The sequence below is a fragment of the Anoplopoma fimbria genome, chromosome 12, assembly GCF_027596085.1.
Source record: "Anoplopoma fimbria isolate UVic2021 breed Golden Eagle Sablefish chromosome 12, Afim_UVic_2022, whole genome shotgun sequence".
In the NCBI taxonomy this organism is placed as follows: Eukaryota; Metazoa; Chordata; class Actinopteri; order Perciformes; family Anoplopomatidae; genus Anoplopoma; species Anoplopoma fimbria.
The window spans coordinates 7,535,735-7,552,812 of NC_072460.1; positions in this window are offsets into that span (position 1 = coordinate 7,535,735).

Genomic DNA, 17,078 nt, shown 5'->3' on the forward strand with positions numbered 1-17,078 from the left:
CTGTGACGACATCTACCTGTCACTCAAAGCAGCCACACCCTTATGCATTACTTTAACCCTCAATGTAGTTTAACCAGTTGTCATAGACAGGGTATTAGCTATAGGTTGTTGTCTTGACAAATAAGTGTGGCCTTAACTTCCTCAAGGATCCACAATTCTCTCAGCACTGATCAATGATCTTTGGGGACTGCTGCCAAAATAAAAGGTTGTTTGTCATAGACGCTAGGAGGTTGAGTAATGGACTCATGTATGGTTGCTTGAGAAATAAACAAGGCAACAGACTCCAATGCTTCAACACAGATCCATTGATAACAATGGCTTATGGACACAAATGCAATTCATGTTGTATTGATTGGGTATCCAACATGCTGGCATTCCAATTGATTCCTTTTAGAGTGTAGATTGTTAATCAATGGTTCTTTTCCCTTGATCACTCCCAGCCCACTCTCTCACTTCCAGTCACTAACACTCAGAGGAGAGACCATTACTACTGCATAAGTCTACATGAGGGGATGTGTTGGTGCAGTTTACTCCATTGAAACTGTAGATGTGGTTTCTTGATATACTCAATTAATCAAGACAATGTTGACAAGCATTTCCAAGAGCCTATTGTTTCAGGGTGCACCGACTGCGCCCCAAGATAAAAATAGTTTAACCTTTGGAACACTGCAGCGTTCCATGTGCCGAGGAACAACCAATCACAGCCGACATGTTGCTTTCCTGTCTTCTGTAAATATCAGTCTAAGTCAAATATGGAGAAGTTAATCATTTTCGGTTTTGATTGCGTTGTAATGATATTGGATGAAAGGATGCACACACACAAATATGTGCTTCTAACCACATGGGAACCATTTTCACAGGGCTGACCCTTGAGATAACAAAGAGTCAATTATCTAGCCATGTAGCACCATCCACTTTAAGATGACCCTGATCCCTGAGTAAAAAGAAAGAGGTATGGTTTCCAGACAGTCATGAGACAGGAGTTAATTGTATGATTATGTCTCCTGAATAAACTGTGTTAACCTGGCAGGTGAGAGAGCTAGCTTCATGTAGCCTGCTAACTGACAGTTGGCTAGCCAGCTAGCTTGGAGAACTGAGAGCCGAGGTGAAACAGGATTGTGTGTTGTATCAGCAATTAGAAATGCTCATTCAAAATCCCATCAATATTTGTGGGCCAATAATTTACATCGAAACACAACTTTAATCCATTTGTGTAGATAAGGCTGGTATTTTAAAAAAAAAATGTCGTTGTTCAATGTTTCTGTTTACGAACAAAGTTTCCCATAAACCCTGGTCCGTCACAGCTTGTCAAAAAGAAAGAGCCTATGGGGGTGCGTCCAGTGCAGATACGTCTGTAATAAAAGCAGGACAGGTGACTGAATGCTGTAGAGTTTATTAGATAGCAGAGATACATCAAAAGAGTTGGAAAAAATACTTTAGAAGACTACTGGTAAATTGAATGGATGTTTTAGGGCGGGCTTACTGTGATTGACAGGTCGCTACCACTACCAGAGACGTATACGCCGTCTCTACATCACTCCTCCTCATTCCAAATCTGGGAATTGCTCCACTTGCACCAATTCATGGGAGCTGTATTTTTTTGTATGCACACAATATAAGGTATAAACAAAGTTGTCAACATCTTATATCACCTTGAATTTCCCCCATGGGGATCAATAAAGGAATATAATACAGTGGGAGCCCTCTAAAATGACTGCTCCCATCCAGATGCTCTTTGACTGGAAGCCAGCTGGTCATCGTGTCACATCGGGGTTCCTCCCAGTCCGAGCGGAAGACACCAGAGAGTTTTCAGTGCTGATGGAATGTGAGGGATGGGAAATGCCTTCCCTGGAAGGAAGAGCAGCTCAGTCTTGTCGAGGCTGAGCTTCAGGTCGTGCGCAGACGTCCAAGCAAGCAGAGTTTCCTTTAAACAATATTTAGACCTGTGAATGTTATTGAGACAGTTAACAGGCTCCTTGTGCTATGAGGCAGAATATTCATAAACTGTATTAAATACACATATTGTGTAAAAGAGGGAACATTTTGATGTTTAAAATGTTCATGAGAGGTGAAAGTTGTGAAGTTTTAAGGGTTGATGTCAGAAAATGTTGAAAAAGCAGAACAGAAGAAGAAGATTAACGGGTGACAGTCACAGGTCACATGACATCCTAAGCAGTGCAATAAACACTCTTAAGGAAAACTTAAAAGGCTGATGATTTAAAGGCTGTAACATTTAAGAAAGCTTAATAGTTCGAAGTCTATTCAAACCTATTTAGAGTTGAAGTGTAGCTGAAAGTATGCAGATGTAATAGAGTAGGTCTGAAAATAATTCCTCCCATCTTTGTAAAAAGAATGTTAAGCACAACTGGATATTTAAAAAGTAGAAATGCTGATAAAAGCGTAAATGTCCTTTCAAAGGTTAACATTTTAATGGTTTCTGTCAGGGCAGTAATTTCACATCAGCAATGACAGCAATGGCCCCAGTGCCGCCTTGTTATGGCCTTACAGTATGCCCCTCAGAAAATGACATGAACAATGGATATAATAATAATAATTTAACATGGGCCAGGGATTGTGCTAAGGGAACATTGGGGCTGAGGGATCATAGGGCCTCATTTGGATTGGGAAAAATAACCAAATTAACAAAAAATGAAAGACAACAATATCGGTATGGTCAAATGCTCCTGTTCTGAAACACTCCCGGTGTGGTATTAAGCTGTGCGGGTTACCAAACAAATATCAATACATTTACTGTGAAACAGCTTTTTATTTTTTTTATTTCATTGATAGTTATATTATGGATTAAAAATAAAATAATCCTAAACTAACTAAATTAACCTTTGTGCCCTCAAGAAATCGACCACACCAAAGGCCAAGTTGGCTTGTCCCAGGCCTGGTTTCTCTGGATAAAAGTATGCAGCAGAAGTTGTAACTGTCAAATGTAGATGGAGCAGAATTAATCAGAATAATAAAGATTACAAGAACAATGCTTTTGAATCAGCATTCACACTAATTAGACTTAACTGCAGAGAAATGCTGATTCTTAAATCTTTCCCTTACCTTAACCAAGACTTAATTTACAAAAACAATTGTGTAGCACTGACTGAGTACCACCCACCATGGCAACAAGTAGCAGTAACAGGATAACATTTGAAGAGCCTTGTATTTCTGAAATTATTATTACTTGCTATAGTGAACATATCACAGCCATATCACAGCCTTTGTCTGATCATGTAATTCTTCCAGCAATGTTTGTCATGTAAATAAAAAGTCTGTATGCTCAATCAATATAGCAGATTCAGAAAGCTATTAAAAACCTTTCATTAATTATATTTATTCTGGCCCATGGCCTAAACCCTGGGTTCCATGGTTGTAGGCTAACCTACCATCTCTTTCTGCTCCTGCACACCTGAATCAGCTGATGCTCAGCCCTGATCAACAGTAAGGGCATCTGAGTTGCATAGGTGTGTTCAAAACATAATGTGATGAGTAGAGTATGTCACTAACTACAGTGGTTGTGTTATTGAGTTATTTTCCCCTGCTGTGGACTAATAAACTGATGAGGATGACAGCGGTGTGTACAGTGGAGGGGGTTATTGCGAAAACACTTGCATAATATGGATTAACATTGAAAATAAACATGTATGATATGGGCGGCGACATTATGCTTGACCTTATACGCTAACTACCTAACATTAGCTATTCGGCACTCACTTGTAATTAACGGTGGTTTTATCCGCGCTTACCATCGCACATTTGTGAACAACCCGTTCCGACAACTCGCTCTCATCTCATGATATTATGCCATGATTTGCTGAACATGAACATTGCATCAATAAATTACAGAGACCTCATTCTCAGCCCCCTCCCGTGACATGCCGTGCATCTGCCCGTCCAGCTGCACAATGCCAGGCCAAACCCTGCTATTACGTTTCTGAAAGCTTGTGTTGTGTGAGGCCCCTGGTCCGTGGGGCCAGGGGCTTTAGTCCCGGTAAGCCTGTGCTTTAAGGCGCCATTGGCTATAATGACATCATCTTCATGCTAAAATCTATAATGTTACAATAGCTCAGGCAGAGAAGGTCAGTAAACCAACTTAGTTTAGGTTAAGCAGTGACACAGTAATATCTTTCTAACATTTGGTCCTCTGGTCACACCAGATCAACTTGCCTCTGACTTTGTTGAAGGGATATCTCTGTGTTGCCAGATCTCATCAAGTATTTTGGTGAGTACAATGTGATCATACCCAATGGAAACGATGGCCACAAAAAGGCCCCCATTTAATGAACTAGAACTGTGTGGACTGTCCGTCCACTCAGTGACCTCTGCTGCACTCAGAACACTCATAAACCAAAAGCCTGATGTGATGTCTGAGGCTCACACAATCACATGATCCAGTGCAATGATGGTGGGTGGTCAGAAAGTGTGTGTGTGTGTGTGTGTGTGTGTTGCGAGAGAGACAATCTGTCAGTGTTGGAGAGACTCTGTGTGTTGTGTGCTGTGTGTGTGTGTGTGTGTGTGTGTGTGTGTGTGTGTGTGTGTGTGTGTGTGTGTGTGTGTGTGTGTGTGTGTGTGCAATGTAATTCACGACCACTACGGACAAAAATGTTGGCGTCCACCGTTCCGGGTCATCCCTGGTTGCGTCCCCGGCCTCACAGCTGCCGCACAGGGCTGCTCGACTTCAGCTGCTCTGGCCACAACAACCATGTGCTCTCATCGACATATTCAGTCACTTACACAGTGCAGCAAGTTTCTTTAGACGAGGCCACGTCCCTCAGGAGCCCAGACTCTTTATTTAGTTATTTGGAAGTATTGTCGGTTTGGGATATTGTTAGGAGTAACCTAAGTGGTTGTAGTCTCCCTCTGTATTGAACTCCATTCAGAGAGTCCCAATATCTCTTGAAATAGAGCTCAGTGAGGTTCTACAAAGGAAATTCCATTCATATTCTGAATAGAGGATTTTGATTTTTTCAACCATCTGAGGTAGAACTACCACAAGCCATGAGACGGTGAAACGAGGGAGTTTACTTCTGTAGAAGCCACAAGTCTGTATGATAGTAACCTGGTTTTAAGAAAAACTTTATTTATACGCAATGTCATGGAGACGTACTACGATCCTGTAACAGCGACGTCTCTGATTGCCGAAGCTTGCTGTTACCATGGAAATGTTTACGGATATTGAGGGGTGCGTGCTCAAACATGCTGCTCTATGGCATCTGCTCCCGGATTTCAAACCGCTAAACCGTAGTGTTTAGTTCAGAAACTTTCTCTTATAATATAAAAATAGTTCACAGAGAAGCTGAATAAAGCTTTTACTGACTAGAAAACAACCCAAGGGCTGCACGGTGGTGTAGTGGTTAGCACTGTCGCCTCACAGCAAGAGGGTTCAATTCCCGGGCCAGGCAACCTTCTGTGTGGAGTTTGCATGTTCTCCCCGTGTCAGCGTGGGTTCTCTCCGGGTTCTCCGGCTTCCTCCCACAGTCCAAAGACCTGCAGGTTAGGTTAATTGATGACTCTGAAATTGCCCATAGGTGTGAATGTGAGCGTGAGTGGTTGTCTGTCTATATATGTCTGCCCTGTGATAGGCTGGCGACCTGTCCAGGGTGTACCCTGCCTTCGCCCATTGACACCCCCGCGACCCTTAACTGGATAAGCGGTTACGGAAGATGGATGGATGGATGGATGACTAGAAAACAGATAATTATGTGTAAAAAAACAGCTGAGTGCCCCTTTAATGAGAATTCAAGGCTTGAAATGAGTGCTTTATTGCCTACATAACTCACAAGGCAACGGGACGCTCTGACCCAACCAGCACTGTCTCCATTGACTTCACTCCAACATTCATCATACTTAACATAGTTTCCTCTGAAAGGAAAAGAGAACATTTTTTGTGGCTCTCCAACACTTAGAAATGCACTTTTTCCTGTAAAATTGCTGGTGACCTTCTACATTTGTGCATCAGGAATCCTGCTCACCAGAACATTCATTCTGGCCTACAGCCTCAGCCAACACTGACCCAAGTGACATCACTGGAGGACATTGATCAGATATCCCACAGCTCTTTTTTTCACCTTTAATTTTAAACTTGAATGCTTGTAACATATTTCTTCAGAATTGCATTGTTACTTTTATTTAACTTAAGGATTTTGATCTTTTCCCACCACAGTTTGTTATGCTATATGTAAGACCTGATCGTAATTAGTCACTAACCTTAAACCATTTACTAAGCCAAACTTAGCCCCAGGCTTCTTCAGCTTTGCACAAATAGTTACTATTAAATAACTATTCTAAATTTACACATTTATTTTCTGACCCTACTGGCAAAGATAGCAGCGAGTCCTGGTTTCAAAACATTTCTTAAGACAGAGGGTTCTGCAATTTATCGATTCAATGTCGACGTCCTTTTTGTGAGATGATTATCAAACTGTCATATATATATATATTTTTTTTTTAATTGTTAACGATTATAATTAATGAGACAATATCATTTTTTTGTTTTCTGAATGTGCTCTTTGTACAAACAGCACATGAGTTTACAGGCAAAACATTTACAGAAGAACAAAATGTTCGGATGAAAGCCAGGATCTATGTTAATTATAGCAAGTTTTATCTTGAAGCTTTTGGGGTGCTATCCATATGATAATGCTATTCCAAAAGTATGTAAAGTTGCATAGTTTTAAGTCAAAAACCCTCATATTTTCCACAAGGAAGACCCACAAACCCAATTTCTTCTAGTATCTTCATTGACTGTAGAAATTCAGAATGTGTCTCTTTATCCCACTGCATCACATGTAAGAGCATCCTGACTGGGACACTGCTGCTAAAACCTGAATGAATAGCTCACATTCTGTCTGACTGGCTGGTGTTGATTCCAGGCTAAAGGCATCCCATAATGATTACCTGTAAGGGTACCTACATTGTTTCAATGGTAATATTATAAGACTATCATAGGCCTACTATAGAATTAAAAAAAATTAAATCACCAAAGATACAGTATAAGATGCTAAAACAAATAAAGAATAAGTAGCGAGAGAAAGCTGAAACCAGCTGATACACAAGGCAACATGTGAATAAGAGCAGTACTGCCATGTTTCTTTCCACTTCAATCACTGCAACCAACAGATGTGCCCAAACCATCAAACAAAGTGAGGAACTTCTCTCTGGTGGCTAGATTTGGCACAGAGCTGCCCCCCAACAACAGTCACGAATGAGAAGGTCAGTTTTTTTCAGTTCAGCCTGCTAACACAGCACTGACCGCACCCACAGGGACACATGCAGCGACCAGCCTCTGGTCTGGGGACAAGAGGGAGGAGGCAACACGGCTCCGAAAAAAACCCCACAGGCACAAGAGAAGTAGTCCTTGTTATTCCAGATGTGACTGTGTGGAAGATTCTGTTGCTGTTTGTAGAAAAGCCAACATTTTACTGTCGGAAAATAGATGCGTGCCTCGACAGGGAAAATAAACTGTACATTTATGTTTTACAATACTGAAGTGGCAAGTTTCACTGCGTTCAATTGAGTTTTCATCCTAATTCCCTTAGATTTTAAATTCTAAGTGTTAAGTCAACTTCTGAGTACAAGAAAAATAATGAGGATGTAAAACATCAATTTTACTTTCAGATGTTGTTGATGAGTTTTTTGTTGTGGAGGAAAGATTATCATGTTGCTGGACAGTGAAAAACACATCCAGCTGGTGTTTTTTTTTTACCCATATTAAAGCATATGTGTAGAATTTGAACATTTCTGACTTAGACGCCCTCAGGGCTGAAAACAACACATAGACTGCTTAATGTATGGACGTGGAAAGCAAAACGGAATTCATAATGAAGATGGAATCAAATGTAAAACGCTGAAATGTTGATGTAATAAAAAAAGCAGGGTGTTCCCTACTATTATAAACATGCCTTCACAGCTCCTATAAGCCGAATGAAAAAAAGGATGTCGCTATGTTTTGGTTTTTATTTACGGGCACGTTGCTTCTCTCCTCTGCTCTGTGTCACTGAGGGCGAGGCTCAGCTCCTCCACACACACACACACACACACACACACACACACACACACATGCCTTTACTTCTATCTTTGTGAGGACACCCCTTGACATAATGCATTCCGAAGCCCTCTACCCTTACCTAAATAACTAAATGCCCAACCCCTACCCTAACTTAAACCTAAAACTCTAACTCTAACTCTAACCTTATAACTAAGTCTAGACCCTCAAACAGGCCTTTGAAGATATGTGTACAAGTACACATACACACAAAGTCGTGTGGAAGAGGCCCACGAGGCGGCTAAGTCATCCAAAAGGTTGAGGAATTGGGCAGTCACAACTAAATTGCACTTTAATTAACAAGAGGATGGAATGTTAATAACTGCATTAAAGCACTTTGGCTACATGAAATGTATTGATATTAGCACAATTTCGAATATTTTCTTACTGAATTGTTGACATTTTTTTCATCCACCACATAATTAGATGCTCTTTTTTTCATGATAAATTGTTCTTCAATTGTATTTAAAGTGGAAACAAAGAATTTGGGAAGAAAATTAACTGGAATTTGGAAATAATTCAAAGAATTTCATAAGACTACATTATTGACATTGGCACAATGTCATAAATTGTTCATTCACATTCAACAGCAACATTCATCATTGGATTCCTTTTCGATTTGTACTACTGTTTCCAAAGCATGATGCAATTATGAGTCATTATTAGATCACCCATTTTAAATGTTAATTAAATACAGAGTAGAAATCCACATGATGGACAATGTGAATAACAATATGTAAAAAAAATGAAATAATAATAACTGGAGAATTTGTTGGCACCACGTCAGTGTTAGGAGTCAGAATCCCCAGGTTAGACTTTCATTCAAATTACATTAACATTTTGAACTGATAAATGCTGTAGCTCTGCACAGGCAACTCCAATAGTTGGCTTTTTGTTTAAAGAAAAGAATGCAAAGAAAGTAGACTACAGTACACCTGTTATTTCAATATTTAACTGAGATTTCAATTCTTCTGTTGCTCATCTCTGTTTCAGGTTGTGAACATTAATGAGAAAAAATATGCAAATAATGAATTCATTGAATCTATGAGGTTTGTTAGTATGTAATTTAGTCGCTTGCCTAAACTAATTAGATTAAATGTGGGATTTGAAATGATTTGTATTCGACAAGGCAATTGGATGTGGATTTGATGAAATGCGCACCCCAAACCGAGGTAACAATTGTTTAATATCCAGGCCATTATTTTTACTACTGGATTGTGTTAACCACGCAGAGACGGGATTAGGTCTACTGTGGTATTTGTGTAATTAATGTATTTGCCTGGTTATACCCCTAAGCAGGAGTGCTTTTAATTAGAACATCTAGCCTTTGCTTATGTTTGAATGAAAATCACTGAGTGATTAGAATCAGCAGTCCTCTGGACCAGGTTTAGAATGCATGTAGACAGACGTCGGGGGGAATTTGACAGAGGCAGAGAAGGATTAACATGAGGAAATAAATGAGTCATTTTAAATGAATTTCTCCGTTTGAAGGAACGTCCGCACACACACTGCACGCTGATGAGGGATGGCGATTCGGTGAAAAGTCCAAACTTGTTTTTATATGCAACCTCGGCGTGACTAATGTGCAGATGGCGGAGAGGTGTTTGAGCGCGGCCAACTCTGATGCTGCCTCACCAGCGCCCCCCCATCCATCTATCTATCTACCCAATGCTTGTTTGGCCTCACAGCCTCTCTGCCAATTGTCCTTGTCCGGGTCACCACCATGCTGGATGCCAATCTGTCACTGCCGGCAACGGCAACCCCCCCCCCAGCCATTCTATAAAAAAAAAAAGCATTTGTCATGGATTCTTCCTGTGCCTGCTGTGGCAGACCCTGCTGCTCTCGCTTATTTAAGTAGCGGGAAAGCCGTGTGTGGTGGTGGTGGCGTGGAGGAATGAGGGGAGACAGAGAAGGGGGGAAGAGTAAACCCTGTGCGATTTATAACCTTCATTTGCATAATGGGATTAATAGGACCTCTGTATGTATTCAGCGGTGGTGGGTAAGCGGGGGTTGGGGGGACATGGCAGAGGGGAATACATAGATCAAGGCGGAACGGACAAGTGCAAGAATACACCTGCTTGACTGGCTTGTGACGGGAGCGGCTGGATCGACCCCCCTCCCGCTGTGATGTTTTGATGACATGGCCTCTTAGGGGGGAGGGGGGCCCTTCATTTGACCGCCTAGTATCCCTGTGACGGTTGGACCAAACTGTACATCTCATTTATTTAGCCCAGAGGAGCAGGAGGCAATGGTGAGGCAGACGGTGAGCGACGCCGGGCTGAACACATTATCTAACACCCACTCTACGCTCACGCTTTTTTTACACCAAAAGAATTCAAGTACCACTTTATACAAAGGGTGCCCTTTAAGGATATATATTTTTTGTGCACCTAATTTAATTTATTTTGTGCAATTAATTTTAAAAAAGCGATAAAAAAAAATTCCCAGAACATGTTTGATTTTCTGACTTATCGCAGCGCCAATAAAGGCGTCAACCAATCATGTTGTGTGGAACGGAAATATTTAATATGTACACTGTACCGAACAGCAACACAGAGGCTCCGTAGTGTGAACAAAGACAGGGAACTTGATTATTCATTTTCAACTTGACAAAAGCAGCGCAGACCAGATGCACTCTGTTTATTCTTACCTTTCACAATAAAAGCCCTAGATCATAGACTATATAAGAAGTGGACCTAGTCATCGTGACGTCACCCATTGGTTTGTGGACTGCCGTTATAAAGCCTTGAGTTCGGCAATTTTCTGTTAGCATCTAAGATTACGGTTGTGTAACCTCTGCATTAGCGCTGGAAAAAAGTGAAGAAATGAGTATTTTCTACTAAATATACCAGGAAAAAGTTTGTTTGTATAGCTGTCAGGAAATAGCCACAACCTTGGGTAGCTTTACTATAGCTTCCCCTTTAATTTTTGTCTAAAGCTTTTGCCTATAGCTGCAAAACTCAGAGTTTGACATACTTTAAGGCCTGGTAAAAACAGGCGGAAACCTCCGATTTTGTAAAGTGAAGCCAATGCTGAAGTGCCTTAAACCTGCATTCTCTCTAATGGCCATCAGGGGGCGACTCCTCTAGTTGTATAGAAGTCTTACAGGCAGTGTTCATACAGAAACAGTACCACAACATTTAGAGCTCAGTAACAACTGAGTTTTTTTCTATACTACTGTATAAATTATATCATCATAAAAATATCAAACAGATATAAGACAATTATACTCATATTACTAACAGATCAAACATTTTAATATCTATTATAATTATGAGTGGCAGCTGACATCATCTGTGACGGTCGCTGGACTGAAAGTGACAATTTTTTGCCAATAACAGAGAGTCAGAGCTTAACGATCAGTGTAACTTTATTTTGCCAATCCAGGTGTCAAAACTCCCAGTTAACACTAACACGTTTGCATTCACTCGCTCTAAATTTCTCTGGCATGTGAGTTATATGCTGCACTGTAGAGCCCTGCTGCTGTAAAGGAGAGCAGCCCTGCAACACCATGAGGCTGAGGAGACAAAACACAGACAAGAAACAATACAGAACAATAAGAAAGGACTGGAGTTTGATCAGCTTCACTTTAGGTGATGCAAACCATTAACATGTGCCTGGATACAAATTCTGAGGGTTTCCTTGGGACATATCTAACCATAAACAGAGGTGTAGTGCTTTTTGTTTAAGTACCGGAACACACCCATGATGTGTACGCATGCTTGCACGGCCAGGTTGTGGAAAGTTTTTATGGTTATGGTGGCAATATATATAATTTATTAGTCAACTATAACATGTACAAATGTTCGACGGACTAAAAAAATAAATATGCCTCTGAGAAGTACTGCGCCAGAGCCAGACGGCAACCTCCGGTTCTGCTGAGTGAAGCCAATGTGGAGGTGTCTGAAAACTTTCACTTTCATTCTTGTCCGGTTGTATAGAAGTCTATGAGAAAATGACTCTACTTCTCTCTTGATTTATTACCTCAGTAAACATTGTAAACATGAGTTTATGGTCTCAATCTCTAGTTTGAAGTCTTTTTCAATACAGCATGATGTTCATTTAGTAAATTATGGTCCATTAAGAGTCAAATAGCCCATAAAGATGCATTACCTCCAGTGTCCCCCAGGGGTCAGTCCTGGGGCCCCTGCTCTTCTTAATCTACATGCTGCCCCTGGGAAAAATACTACAGAGCCATAACATCCAATTCCACTTTTATGCTGACGATACACAAATCTACCTGCAAACTAACCCTGACAAACACCTGGCACTATCCCGGGCTACCAAATGCCTGGATGAGCAGCAACTCTCTACAGCTAAATGGCAGCAAGTCAGAAGCCATTCTCATTGGCACCCCCATCAGACAAAAAAACATCAATGGTCACCCCATTCCTCTCTCCTCACTTGTCACAAACCTGGGCGTCAAGCTGGACTCATCGTTGTCCTTTGATGCGCACATCAAATCTATCTGCCAAACATCATTTTACCACCTGAGAAACATCTCAAGTCTAAGACCCTCTCTACCCAAACGTGATGCAGAAAAGTTGGTGCACGTATTCATCAGCTCTTGCATTGATTATTGCAACTCTCTGTTTGCAGGTCTACCAGCCAAAACCATCCAGAGGTTACAATATGTCCAAAACAGCGCCGGCCAGGTTCTCACCAGGACACGGAAATCACAACACATCACCCCAGTCCTCCACTCCCTCCACTGGCTTCCAATAAACCAACAAATCATTTTCAAGCTACTTCTCCTAGTCTTCAAGGCCATAAACTGTACGGGTCCAACCTACCTCCAGGACCTCCTCACCCCTCAATCCACATCCAAGACACTTAGGTCAGGCAACTCCAACCTCCTTGTGGTTCCCCGGACAAAGCTGGCAACCATGAGAGAACGTGCCTTCTCCTCGCTGGGGCCACGCCTTTGGAATAAGCTCCCAGAGAAGATTAGGGCCTTAGACTCCCTCGCTGCTTTTAAATCGAATCTTAAAACTCACCTGTTCCTCTCTGCCTTCCCCTAAGGTCTTGGTTTTGTGTTGTTTAGATTGAGTTTTCCTGGGTAATTGTTCAGTTTTAATATATATTCTTCGATTTTCATTATGATTATATGAATTATTTTTTATTTTATATTATTCTATTTTATTTCTGATTTTAGCGTTTTATTATTATATTTGATTATTGTGATTGTTTTACCCTGTAAAGCACCTTGAGATTTCATTGTATTTTAAAGTGTGCTATATAAATAAAATCCATTATTATTATTATTAAAGCAGAGTATGCTTTAGGGCGAGGTTACTTTGATTGACCAATTGCTGCCACTACCAGAGCCGTACACGCCGTCTCTACTTTACTTCTTGGCATTGCAAATATGGTAACTTCCGTTAATTGGTTCCGAATAAAACAACGTGGCGCCAGCCGTAATCCAAGATTGTGAAGGCGAAATTGCAGAACTCGAGACTTAAAACAGCAGGCCACAAACCAATGTCTGACGTCACGATGACTACTTCTTCTACAGTCTATGGACAAACCGCAGTGCCTTTATGCACGTCCGTTTCACTGTGTTTACTTCCTTTAAACGTCTGAAAACATTACCATGCTGCTACAGTATAATGTGACAGACCTCTACACACACTGGATGATTATAACTTCCATATTCAGCCTTTTATTATGAAGGACAAAGGGCATTGTCACATCTTTTCCCACTTGCTTTTAAGCAAAAGTAGCTCTCATGTTTTGTCCTTGAAACGCATAGCGGTGCAAACACTGTTGTGTTAGCCTACTAAACTATCTTGTGCTTGTACGAGGTGAGATGCATTAGCTTTGTTGCTAAAATAGATTAAATCTGTCATAATCAAATAAACAGTTTCAGCAAATCAATTTCTGTATTTTCTTTATTTCATTGTCATAGTAGCTTACTAGGCTACACTATGGATTGGATCTTTATGTACTGCAATATATATATATATATATATATATATATATATATATATATATATATATATATAGGAATTTCCTTGCAAATATCATTTTTTCTCACTTGGCAGCAATGACCATCGTTAAAAAATGCAAATGCATGTTTCTCCTTGAATTTCATGCTCATTGTAGGGCCCTCTGGTGGCATTGTGGCCCCTTAGTTCTTGTTAGAACAGCAAATTAGTAAATGTTCACGTGCTATACCTACACATGCAATGATCTTTCAGGTTGACCAGCACAACATACTAGAAAAGTGACAAAAAGTGACTTGCAATAATGCAGTGTGACAGCCATCAACACAGGTGACAGTGTTTTTCTGGAGGGATAATAGTCTCAGACATTACACTGGGTGTCTTTACACTGTGAACGTTGCAATCTTCACCTGAAAATGTTTGATATGAGCAGATGGCTTATGCCTATGAATTTCAATGCGATAGCGATCATGTGTACTTATGAGGATCTGCCTTGTGTTGTGGGCCCCGGTGGCTAGAGTAGATTTACTCTGTGTTACTGAGAGAGGGGGAAACAATGAGTGCCGGGGATCACGCTAAAATCCCCCATGCCTCGTTCAGCCTCCAGGTTGCCGGCGTGCCACCCTTAATTTAATTACGTCCCTGTGTCTGACAGAGCCGCTGCCTGTGCTGGCTGCCATCCCTGCATTACATTAAACATACACCACTTTGGGAAAACGCGCCGGCGGCAAAGGCCAGCCTTTTAGAGATGAAGCAGACCTGCACGAGCTTACAAGCGCACACACACAGACACACAAACATCGGCACAATCCCTTCTGAGCAGGTGAGAGCCGTGCAGATGCTCTTCAGTCGGCAGGAAAAATAAGCCCTTAATTACCACCAAGTCTGGCTCGTTCTTCCTCCGCTCCTCTCCCTCCCCCACTCATCTTTCACTCCTCCGCCGCGCTGCACTGCGGTTTGTGATGCCCGCCTCGGGGCTGGTGATTGCGGTGCGGGGCTCCTCCGAGAGTCGTCCCCTGTTATTATCCTTAAACAAGCAATTACAGCCAAGTCCCTGAGTGGAGCAAAATAGAGAGGGCACACCCATAGAAAAGCTCTGGGTTACTCAGACGACGAATAGCAAAGCTCTCGCCGGGCAATTTTGTTTCTAGAATTGGCTGCACGCTCCCACCAGCGCTTCGATGATGGAAGAAAACGATATGGTTTAGCATGAAAGCCAGCAAGCGGGGAGGAAAGAAAGCAAAGTTTAAATAGCAGCGCCGAAAACAACAACAAGCACAATTGCTATGTTTGACATGAGACGGTTGCGAAACACATTTTTGTGTTCTTTTTTTTTGTTTTTGCAAAGGCATCGCAGTAATTTTCCTGCCGTCTGGGTTTTGGGGAACAGTAAATTAGCAGGCAGCTCAGGCCTCAGGAGGGGGCAGCTCCAGTTCAGATGTTCTGCAGCCCTGGGACAAAAAAGGGAGCCTGAGCAGGCCCGGACGACAGAGCCTGTTTAATGGACCGGTTGGAGTTGGGGTGAAGCAGAGGTGCTGAATGTTTTCAATGACCTCACACCTCTCAAAAACTCAACTGGGTAGTTTAAGGCTGAAGAGAGATTTTCATGTTTAGAGGGCCATTAGCATTACATGCTAAAAAAGACCTGATCCAGGGCATGAACATCTGAGCCCTGTTCATATTCAGTCCCAGAGGGCCTCCTTCCAAATAACTGAATCAACAACCACACATAAGTTTGTCATGTATACATATATGAATAACCGAGACCAGAGGATTGTGCAGGTATGTTTTAGTAGGAGGAGAGATAAAAAAAAATATGTACATAAATGTAATTTATTATTTTAATAATATCAATTATTAATAAGCTAGGAAATAATAATAATAATAATAATAATAATTATTATTATTATTATTATTATTATTATTATCATTTTAATAACATAAATATGTAAATGTTACAATTAATGATTTTCTACTCGATTTTTTGGTCACTTCCAAAATCCAAGTTGGCGATGGACAGAATTCAGATATTAAGGCTTCAAAACTGCATACCACAAACCAATGTGTGACATCACAACGATGATGTCCTCTTCTCATATACAGTCTTTGGGTAAGAACCAAAGATTTTTTTCTTTGTCTCCTTGTAGTCATTGTATTTCTTATGTTTTTGTTATAGCTGTCATCACCTTGCTGATTTATTTTGGGGTCATTGTCATTATTTCTGTTGACCATAACAAGGTTTGAGCCCCAGAAAGTCATTCACTACAATTTGTACAAAACCCACGTAATTAATTTGTATATAATCCACATATACGTGAGCCAGTACAGGTGACGTTTAAAGAGCACGTGTTAAACCAAAAGTCAATGTCGACTTGTCACTTCTGTACTCAAATAACACCACTTCCATAGTTATGTTAACCCCAACGTTGACTTACTTGTCACGTAACTTAAGTACAAAAGTGACTCCACTTCCAAAGCTATCTTAAACCAAATGTGAGGGCCTGGTTGGGTTTGGACGCCAGAGCAGAGACGAGACACCGGAGTATATATATATATATATATATATATATATATACAACAAAGAGTTTATTTACAAAGTCACCAAAAAATAACACGAAGGGGCAGCGGAGGCAGGAGGCTGGCTGGCTCGCAACAAACACACCGGTCCAGAGGGGCAAGCACATGGAGGCACGGAGGCACCAGAGCAAACAAAAAGGGGAGATAGAGAGACTCACCAAAACCTGCCAACACAAAAAGCACGAATAAGAACAAGCTCCCAAAAACACACAAAGGCACCATTATAAGATCTAGATTTGTTAGCTCTACCGAATGGAAACTGAATTATCTGGCAATGAGGTGGCGCTGAAGCCAATCTTATGTAGTCTCAGGCTGATGACTTGATTGAGAACCGGTGTGTCTGATCAGTCCTGCCACACACACACACACACACACACACACACACACACACACACACACACACACACACACACACACACACACACACACACACACACACACACACACACACACACACACACACACACACACACACACACACACACGCCCTGCACAAGAGAGGAGACACGAAA